Source organism: Cebus imitator, unplaced genomic scaffold, assembly GCF_001604975.1.
Source record: "Cebus imitator isolate Cc_AM_T3 unplaced genomic scaffold, Cebus_imitator-1.0 Scaffold538, whole genome shotgun sequence".
NCBI classification, from domain to species: domain Eukaryota; kingdom Metazoa; phylum Chordata; class Mammalia; order Primates; family Cebidae; genus Cebus; species Cebus imitator.
This window is the reverse complement of record NW_016107853.1, coordinates 1,621,808-1,631,239: the sequence shown is the minus strand read 5'-3', so window position 1 is coordinate 1,631,239 and position 9,432 is coordinate 1,621,808. Positions and strand designations below refer to the sequence as shown.

The 9,432-nt window shown below is 59.3% G+C and overlaps 1 protein-coding gene across 3 annotated transcripts in view; it reads left to right on the top strand.

Annotated features, from left to right (window-relative positions):
* Positions 1-9,432, top strand: part of RAI1 (retinoic acid induced 1) — a 125,040-nt gene that overhangs the window by 99,018 nt on the left and 16,590 nt on the right. Inside the window, exon 1 of one of the 3 annotated variants that reach the window (XM_037733581.1) lies at positions 5,477-5,568. The exons of the other annotated variants lie outside the window; for them this stretch is intronic. The gene's annotated coding sequence lies outside the window, so the exon portion shown is untranslated. Of the gene's footprint in view, positions 1-5,476; positions 5,569-9,432 lie in introns of those variants that run through there. 3 annotated transcript variants of the gene reach the window in all.

Here is a 9,432-nt window from a genome sequence, read left to right as displayed (position 1 = left end):
GTTGACCAGGATGGTCTCGATCTCTTGACCTCGTGATCCACCCGCCTCGGCCTCCCAAAGTGCTGGGATTACAGGCGTGAGCCACCACGCCTGGCGTAAGTTGTTAAATCTTTTAGGAGCTGTCATATGCTCATGGTAGAAAAAATCAAATACAACTTCCTTTTTTATACAAATGTTTCGTACATTTTTTTTTGGAGACAGTCTTACTCTGTCACCCAGGCTGGAGTGCAGTGGCGCCATCTCAGCTCACTGCAGCTTCCATCTCCCGAGTTTGAGCGATTCTTGTGCCTCAAGACTCCCGAGCAGCTGGGATTACAGGTGTGTGTCACCAATGCCTGGCTAATTTTTGTAATTTTAGTACAGATGGAGTTTCACCATGTTGGCCATCCTGGCCTCAAGTGATCATCCCACCTCAGCCTCCCAAGGAGCAGGGATTACAGGCATGCACCACCGTGCCCGGCTCACACAATTTTTTTGGGTTTTTTTTTTCAGAGAGGGTCTTGCTTTGTCACCCAGGCTGGGCAGTGATGCAGTCACAGCTCACTGCGGCCCGACTTCCTGGGCTCAAGCAATCCTCCTACCTCAGCTTCCCAAGTAGCTGGGAGCACAGGCAAGCACCACTCACCTGCCTAATTTATTTTTTTTCTGGTAGAGATGGGATCTTCCCATGTTACCCGGGTTGGTCTCAAACTCCGGTGCTCAAGCGATCCTCCTGCCTCAGCCTCCCAAAGTGCTGGCACTGCAGGCATGCGCCACTGTCCCGGCCCTGTACACATTTTGTGCACTGCACTTTTTTTCACCAACTTGAAGCTTGCTCTGATTATGTGGTGCTTCCACACTGTCCTTGGTACTCAGCTGGCAGAACCTCCCAGATGTAGCTCCCTCATCCCGCTTGGATGGACAGTTAGGGGATCTCCAGTGTTTTGCTGCTGCAAAGGACACTGCAAGTGATAGCCTTGTGCAGATGACTCTGGGCCCAGGTCAGAGGGCACATGTAATTTGCATTTGGGTCCATACTGCCAGAAAGTTCTCCAAAGAGGTGGTACTGGTTTACCCTCTCATCCCCAACTAGATTGGGCACCTCTTTCCCCATGCACTCACCAGCCAGGCAGATGCTCTGTGCCAAGAAAACCAAACAGCTGCTTCCCTTACAAATACTCACGGGCCTGGCCATGTGTGGGGGCCTGAATCCAGCCCTGCACCCGTGAGCAACAGCATGACCTCAGGCAATAGGCTTCACCCCTGTGGGCCTCAGTTTCCTTGTCTGTAAAATAGTGGTGATTGAATTGTGGTGAGGAATTTGTGGATGCAAATACCTAGGACAGTGCCTGGAACATCACAGTACCAGGTGAGAAGTGGCTGTTCTTGAATCTGCATGAGTCTTGTATCCCATGACTGATGAGGGCCCAGCCCCTAGGATGGATGCTCAGGCCTCAGACCTGTGTTTTGGGAAGGGAAGAGCAATGTGGGGAATTACCAAGGGGAAAGGGTGGGATTCGCTTATCCCAGCTTCCCACTGTGCCAGCGGGGAAACTGAGGCCCAGAGAGGCCTTGAAGTGATTGCCAGCTCAGCAGCATGAAAATGCTCTGTATCCATGCATTGCTGCCAGGAACAAGTGCTGAATGGAGAGTCTGGAGGATTGCTCAGGCCGCTGCAGGGCCCGAGGTCTGAGACGGAGGGCTTGGGGACACCGAGTCAGAGCCTTGTCCTGAAGTCCTGGAGGGCCCTCCTTGGACAGGACAGAACTTGTATTCTTTCTCTGAGCCCAGCCTCAGCAGAACCCAGAGTCTTCCAGAGCTGAGATCTTGCCACACCAGCTGCAGTCCCAGACCTGCCACACTGGCCTGACCTGGGAGTCCCTTACAACTGCAGAACCCCAGGCCCACGCGACCCGCTGTGTCAGAATCTGCATCTCACCAAGATGTACACGTTAATGTTTGAGGCACACTGAGGCTCAGCCAGGACGATACCCTCCCTGCCTGGGGGTACAGGCTGCTGCTCTGTGGGCAGACCTCCACCCTCAGCCCCAGAATGTCCTCCCCAGCTCTGTCGCAGACACACATAGCTCCTTGGGAGGCACAAAAAGTACAAGACCTGACCTGGCTCCCTGTGAACTGGTGGCCCTGGAAGTTGCTACCTTTCATGGAGCCTCTGCCAGCCACCAACCACATTATCCCACTTAGTGTCACGGCAGCCCTCGAAGTTTACTGTTCAGAGAATCTTGCAGCTTGGGCACACGAAGCACAGAGAGGATAAGTAAATTGCCCAAGGTCACCCAGCATATAGATATGCAGGAGCTGGGATTTGAATCCAGAGCTGTCCCCAGCACCAGAGTCCAGCCATTTACAGTCACGGCGGGCATGGGGCAGATGGTGGCTCCTCTCACCCTCCAGTCAGCCCCAGCCCCTGTGAGTCCTCACAGTTGGTTAGCTTGGCCATAGTGAATCTGACCTCTCAAGAACCTCCCTTTCCGGAGCAGAGGCCTGCGATTCTCCATGGAGAGCCAGCCAAGAGGGATTCTCCTATAACTTTCCAGAACACAGCAGTTCTGGGGTCAGGCCAAGCTAGCTATGTACAGCTGGAAGAGGCTCTCTCCCCCAGATGCTGAGTGCCTGGAAGCCAAGAGGGAGGAGTTCTGGAAGGGTCTGGAGCAGCTGGAGGTGAGGCCTGAGGGGGCTGGGGCGGGGCCTGGGAGGAGGGGCCAGCACACAGAGTATTCTGAACCGCAGAAAGTATTCTTTTCATCCTGGGAGAAAAACAAGAGTTTTGATCAAAACAGCCGGACCCCAGGCCCAGACAGTTGTCCTCACCTGGTTTTTACTCTTAAACGTGTTCGCATTTCATGGCTGTTCGCAAGAGAGAAAGAAGTCAGCCAATTGTCCATTCAGACACAAGACAACACAGCAGCCGAAAACCAAAGGCAAAAATATTTTCCATCCTGAGGAAAGCCTCCCAGGCGGCCCCAGGCCTGCCTCTGGAGCAGCGGCTGGCTGGTGGCTGGCTCTCCCTGAAGGTCGGTGCTTCTGGTTAGCATGCTGCGTGTCTCGGGGGCTGGCCAGGATCCACCCCCACCCAGGGAGAGCTGGGGGCCGTGGGCCAGCCATCCAAGGCCCGCAGGAAATGGAAGCTCCCTTCCTGGCATGAGGGCAGCAGGGCCACCGGGGAGGCCAGGACAGCATGGGCCCCACAGTTCCCTGTCTTGAGACCCCAGCCCTTGATTTCAAAACAGGAGCTGTTAGTCTGTCCTTGGGAAGGGGGATATAACTGCCCAAAGCTCTTAGGCCCTGGGTGAATTTCATTTTTTCAACATAACAGCAGCTCCACACAGTTGAAGAGTGTGGCACATGGCCACACGGGGTTTGTATTTGGTCTACAGCTGAACAAGAGCCATGCGGACTTAGGCCTCGTTATCATAATTCTGCAGTCCCAGGAAGCAAAGTCCCACATGGAAACCCTTCATAGGTAGCCTGGCCAAGTGGGTAGCGGGGAATTGGTGATCGTAGGCCATGGGACTTCCGTTTAGTCCCCTGCCCACCCTTTTTTTTTTTTTTTGAGAGAGTTTCACTCTTGTACCCAGGCTGGAGTGCAGGGGCGTGATCTCACCTCACTGCAACCTCCGCCTCCCAGGTTTAAGCAACTCTGCTGCCTCAGCCTCTCGGGTAGCTGGGATTACAGGCGTGCACCACCTCGTCCGGCTAACTTTTGTATTTTTAGTACAGATGGGGTTTCACCATGTTGGTCAGGCTGGTGTCAAACTCCTGACCTCAAGTGACCCACTCCTCTCGGCTTCCCAAAGTGCTAGGATTACAGGCGTGAACCACCTCGCCCGGCCACCCACCCTTTCCTTCTGCCAAGAAAACCAATTTTCTGAAATTTTCAGAGGAAACCAGGACCTCGTCGCCCATGTCTTGCACCCCTGGATGCCTGTATTCACAAAAGCCCCACAGGCCTCTCCCTGATGCCCAGATTGTTCCCACCCACAGGGCCCAGGACAGGGAGACCAAGAAGGTCCCCTTCCTTTCTCTGGAGCTCAGCTTCCATGTCTGTGAAATGACAGGTGATGTTACCTACCAGAAGGGTAATTTGAGAGAAGTAAAATCTATCGGAGGCACCCTGGGCACAGGAGGGGGCCAGAGAGCATCAGCCTTTGAGGGTGCTGCAGTTAAGCGGCTCCAGCAGACCTCCAGATCTGAGGGAGGCTCAAGCCCAGTGTCTAGCTGGCCGGGGAGAAGCCCCTTGAGAGCCCCCACTCTGTAGTGGTAGGCTGCTTAGGAGGCCCTGTCCCTGTCTCTCCCCTTCTGGGCCAGCCTTGCCTCCTGGGTCCACTGCTGTATTCCCCAGGCATCCTCACCCCTTCCCCTCCCAGCTCAGAACCTGCCAGGCTTCTTACCTTTGCAGGAATCTCCACCCCCCCACCAGAGGCTGCCCTCTTGGGGTAGGGGCCCAGCCCTTGAGGCCTGTCTCCTCCAGCCCAGCTAAGCCACAGAGAGAACTCCATCTCAGGTTCCCAAATAGGCGGTGTTCTTCCTCATCACCAAACTAGGCAGCTCCTGGCGGCTGGAATGCCCTGCTCCTTTCTTCTCGGCCCACCACTTCCTCCAGCCTTCCCTTCTCCATGCTGCAGCAGCGAGTCTTAAGGAGGGAGGTGATGGGGGCCCTATGCTGTGGGTCTCCAGGATTGGGCACCAAACAGTCTGGCAAATGTCAAGTGAGGGAGGGATCCAGTCAAAGCCCCAGGGGGGCCTCTGAGCTCAGCCAGCTCCTCTGCTGCTCCCCACCTCTGTGGGGAAAGACAGGCTGGGGTTTGGATGGGTGGCCTTTTGGAGAGCAGGGTAATGGGGGCAGACTTGAACTTCCTGCGGCCTCATTCCCTGGCTGGGGGCGGAGGGTAGTCGGAGCTGCTAGCCTGGGGCGCTGGGCCGCAGGGGAAGGGGCTGGGAGGGAGGGTTCTGGGTAACTAAGAGAGGGTGAGCCTGAAAACAGAGGACGGCGGCACTAAACGGCCTTCGGGGAGTCCCCACTGCGCGCCCCTGGCACTTTCCCAGCCCCCTGGTGCGGTCGCAGGCACGGGTGGGGTCTGCCTCAAAGTTGTTGGTTCGGCCAGCCCACTGCTGTTTAAATGGTGTGTTTGTTTGGAGTGGCTTAGGGAGGGAACTGGAAATGGGGGGCGGGCAGCGCCCCACTTGGCGCCACCGCCGCGGGAAGGTCCGCGTGTTAGAAGCCCCAACTTCGTAAATGACTGAAGAAGGGTGGGTGGGCGTTGAGGAGGGAAGACCGAAAACCAACGAGGGGCTCAGGGGCCCGGGCCGGCTGTCCCCTTTTAGCGGGGAGAGAGCAGGAGCCGCCTCTCGCAGCCACTCTGCGCGCGGGGTGGGAGGGAGAGAGGGAGGCGAGGGGACGACAGCGCCGGGCTCCCCGCCCCCATCCACCCGGTTCCAATATTTCGCAGAAAGGCACGCGGCTCCTAATCGGTCCTTTCCAGGCTGAGATTTAGCCGCGCGATGCTCGCGCAGGGGCGGGGGCCGCGGGCCGGGGGAGGCGCTCAGAGTCCGGAGCCGCCGAGCTAGGTGAGGAGCCCGCGTCCTCGGCTGGTGGAGCGAGCGGGCGGGCGGGCGCGCAAACCCGAGAGGCAGATATAGAAAGGGGGGCAGGTTAAAAATAACCCTCTCCGGCTGGGAAGCTCGCGCGCGCTCTCTCGCCTCGTTCGGTGCCAGAGGACTCCAGGGGAGGTGGCGTTGGGGAGGGCAGAGCGGGATTCCCCCTCCTCCGCCGGGCGGGGTGCCCGCCTGCGCGCCGCGGTTGCACGTGTGTGGGGCCGCGCGCCCTGGCCCCCATTGCACCCGGTCGGTGGGTGCCACATCCCCAGGACCTGGCGCATCTGGCAGAGGCCCCCCGCCCGCAGCCTTGCGCGGCTGGAGGGAAACGCTCCATTATTCATTATTTACGAGCGTTAATAGGTTTGAGCCGCGGGGGCGGGGGGGGGCGGCGAGGACGCAGTGGGGACCCGAGCATTAGGGAAGGGGTGGAGAGGGTGGGGGAGAGAAGGGGAAGGGGTGGAGAGGGTGGGGGAGAGAAGGGGAAGGAGTGGGGAGGAAGGGGGATGGGCGGGGGCGGGGCTGCGGCGCGGCCTGGAGGAAGAGGTTTTGGCCTGGCCCGGTGCGCCGGGCGCATCGCTCCGCCAGGTTCCTCCACACCGCCGAGCGTCGGAGCCGCTCAGGGCACCAGGAGAACAGCGCGGGCCTTAGATTTTGCTGTCGGCCTCTTGTCCTTCGCGTCCTCGCCCTTCCCGAGGCGCGGGGAGGGGGCTGCGGGCCGTAGCCCCGCCCTGCGCGCCCCTCGCCGCCGCTGCCGCCGCCGCCGCGTCCCCGGCCTCATTTATCATCATCTTTGGTCAAGTGGAGTGTGCAAGGAACAGCTGCTTCACTCGGCTGACTTCCGAGGGCAGCTACGGAGAGAATCAGGGAGATGAATGATGGGGGCTGGGGGGGCCCGCAGCCCCCCGGGGTCCCCGCGCTGGCGGGAGGGAGGCGGGGAGCGTCCAGGTCGTCTCCGCCTCACGGCGAGTGCAGCGCCCCCTTCCTCTCTCCTGGCGCCTGCTGCAACCGGGGACCGGGGACGGGGAACGGGGCCCGCCCCAGGAGGAGACTGGGCGCGGGGGGGCGCCCTTCGCCGGCGGAGAACTGGCGGGCGCGCTGCCGGCGGAGCCCGAGGTCGCCGTGACCTTGCTGGGGTCAGCGGGCTGGGCTGCGGAGGCGGCGGCGCGGCGTCTTTGGTGGCGCTTTCCGGATTGGCGCAGAGGCCGGGAAACAAGGCGGGGGCGGGCGGGGGAACACAAATAGAAGGTGAAATTTTACCTGCCCCTGAGGGAGTCCTGCGGATTTTCTCCGGCAGCAGCAGGCGCTCTGCCTTTGTCTTACACGGCTGAAACATCTGTTGCAGAGGGGCGGCGAGGCCGCAACAACCCCCACACACCCTGTGCTGCTCCACGTCCCCCTCGGCCCCAGCCGGGCTGCAGGACTCCCGGCGCCGCGTTAACCTTGCGCGCGCTGGGGCGCGCGCCCGGCACCCACTGCCGCACTCCACACCTCGCGTGGGGCTCATCGCCCCCGCCCCGGATGGGGCCCTGGCGGGGGCGCCCGGTGACCCCCCCTCCATCTCGAAGGGGTGCGGAGGCGTCGGCGGGGGGCGGGGGCGGAAAGGGTTAATGGCCTAGTCGCAGACCCTAATTGTCAGAGCCGGCCCCGCTTCGTTTCAATTACCCTAAGTAGAGACTGAATGCGCAATTAACGAAGTCAGCTTGCCAACTGGAAAGCCGGCCCCGCTTTCACGTTGAGCAGAATACTCCACCAGCTGACTTGGACGAAGCAATTTCCTCCTCTCTCTCCCCTTTTTTCTCTCCCTCTCTCTTCCAACCCCCCTCCCTCTTTTTCTCTCTCCTTAATAATAAAATTATACCAAGCAGTTTGCGGTGTGGCAGGCGGCCAGAAAAGCGTTTCTTTAAACGCCGCCGTCTCACAATTAGGCAGCAAGAGGATTTGACACGCCGTGGCGGCCTGACAGGCGGCTTCCTCCCCTGGGGACTGGGGGGAGGGAGGGGGCGCCAATTCCCGGCTCCCCCAGGTGGAACCAGGGCTGGGAGGGGCTGGACTGCTGTGCCTCCCCGGCTGTCAGGATGGCTGCAGCGAGGGGGTGTCGAAGGCAGGGAAGCAAGGGGCGGTTCCGCCTAGGCTGGGGAAGGCGGAAGGCAGCGGCACATTCCACGACTCCTCGGGGAAGCTGGAGTATCCAGGGGGGAGACCTTGTTCCCCCTTCTGTTTGACAGGCAGGCACTCTAGGGCACAGAGCTGTGGAGGGATCTCAGCCTGCTGGGCGTCCTGCACAAGTCACTGGCCATCTCTGGGCTTCTTCCATTAATCGGTCGGCAAATTGAGGGGGAGGTTTGACCTAGAATGTGTTCTGCAAAAAGTGTCTTCTCGTGGCTCATTGCTCTTAGCAGCTGGTCTTGTAGGCCAGGAGGAGGGTGTAGGCGTAGGAACAAGCAGGAGACTCCTATCCGGTTTGGGTGGCAGACCCATGGGCCTCAAGGCACACAGAAGGGTGGAGCGGCGGGGAGCCATGATGCAGGCAGCTAATGGATGGGGTGACTTTGCAGGATTGCCAGGGATTGGTGCCATGAGGACAGAGGACGTTGAGCACTGGCTGCAGCAGCCTGGCCGCTTGAGCTCCGGGAGGGCCCAGAGAATTTGGCAGAGGTGGGAGGTGACTGCAGGGGACCCCACTTGCTCTTTGCAGCTCCCCAGCCCCACCCAGGCTGCTGCTTACATGGGGTACCTTCACCCTGCCTCACATAGTTAAGCCCCTCTTCTTCCAGCCTCCTCTGATACCTCCTCTTCCCACTCCCACGGCGCCTCGGGTGTCACTGCATCTCAACACCACATGGCAGTTGTCCATGTGCCTTTCTGCCTCTGGAGAGCAAGGGCCATGCTACTGTTTCGTGTGTGTCCCTGGCACCCAGCTTGGCCCACATCCAGACTGTAAGCTGAGCAGAAATGTGCTCCACAAGTGAACCAGTGCAGGCGCGAGGGGCTCTGGAGGAGCGAGCACACACTTTGTCTCCTTCCTGATTGGCTGTTGCTTGCATCCTGGCCTCCAGGCCCCTCAACCTCAAACCTGTCTCTGGATATCATCCCTTCAGTCTGTGTTGGCTAAGTGCACCCAACTAATAAAGCAAGTCACGTTGAGAGTTTAAAGAGCCCAGCACCCGGATCCATCTCGTCTGTTTATTTATCCAAGCAATACTGAAGGGGCAACGCTGGGGCCAGTTTCTGGGCTTGGAGCTTACGGTCAACAGAGGCAGTCCCTGTCCTCACGCTACGTTCTAGTGAGAGAGGCACATGTGAAACAGCTCATCGTACCATCAATTATGTAATTACCACGGCGATGAGAGCCACCAAGGAGCCTGGCGGGGGACCCAGGAGAGTGGGGGCGGGGCCTCACCCCATGTCTAGTGTGGAATGCCACAGAGGTTCTCATCAGCTGTGGGAGCCTCCAGCCTTTGCAGCCCCCTCCTCTCTGCACCTCCTTTCCTAGGTTGCTGGATGCCCCTGCAGGGGTCTGCCCTGCCTCTCCCCCCACGCCCCCAGCCCAGGGCACTCGCCTTTCTGCTCTCCTGCGTTGCCCCGCTGGTCTGTGCTGGTCCCAGAGCTTCTCCTGGGCCAGGGATCACTGTTCCTCCTGCGCTGGTCGCCTGCCGTGTGCCCCATCAAGCCCAGGCAGGTAGATCCCCCTGCATTTCTGCATGGGTTCTGTCAGCATTGACCCAGGGAGCTTGTGATCAAATACAGACCACAGACAGGTTCTCTTGAACTCTAGACTGTGAAATAAACAACTTTTTACTTGGTTGATAACATTTTCTTTTATTTTATTTATTT